Source organism: Charadrius vociferus, unplaced genomic scaffold (genome assembly GCF_000708025.1).
Source record: "Charadrius vociferus isolate BGI_N301 unplaced genomic scaffold, ASM70802v2 scaffold1528, whole genome shotgun sequence".
Taxonomy (NCBI): Eukaryota; Metazoa; Chordata; class Aves; order Charadriiformes; family Charadriidae; genus Charadrius; species Charadrius vociferus.
The window spans coordinates 50,110-50,310 of NW_009649849.1; positions in this window are offsets into that span (position 1 = coordinate 50,110).

Consider the following 201-nt stretch of genomic DNA (forward strand, 5'->3'; position numbering starts at 1 on the left):
CCCATTTTGGGTCATTTCGGTATGCTTTCCCGAAGTTGCTTGCTTTTGCCGTGCCCAACCGAGGAAGGGAGCGGGGAAAGAAGCTGAAACGTGATTTCCTCTCTCCCCCTTTCATTTTGTGGTTTGAAAGACCGTTTCCAAAACCTGCCCGGCGTCTTTTATGTCTGTTATTTGTCGGGTGAAAAATAATCCCGCGGGGGG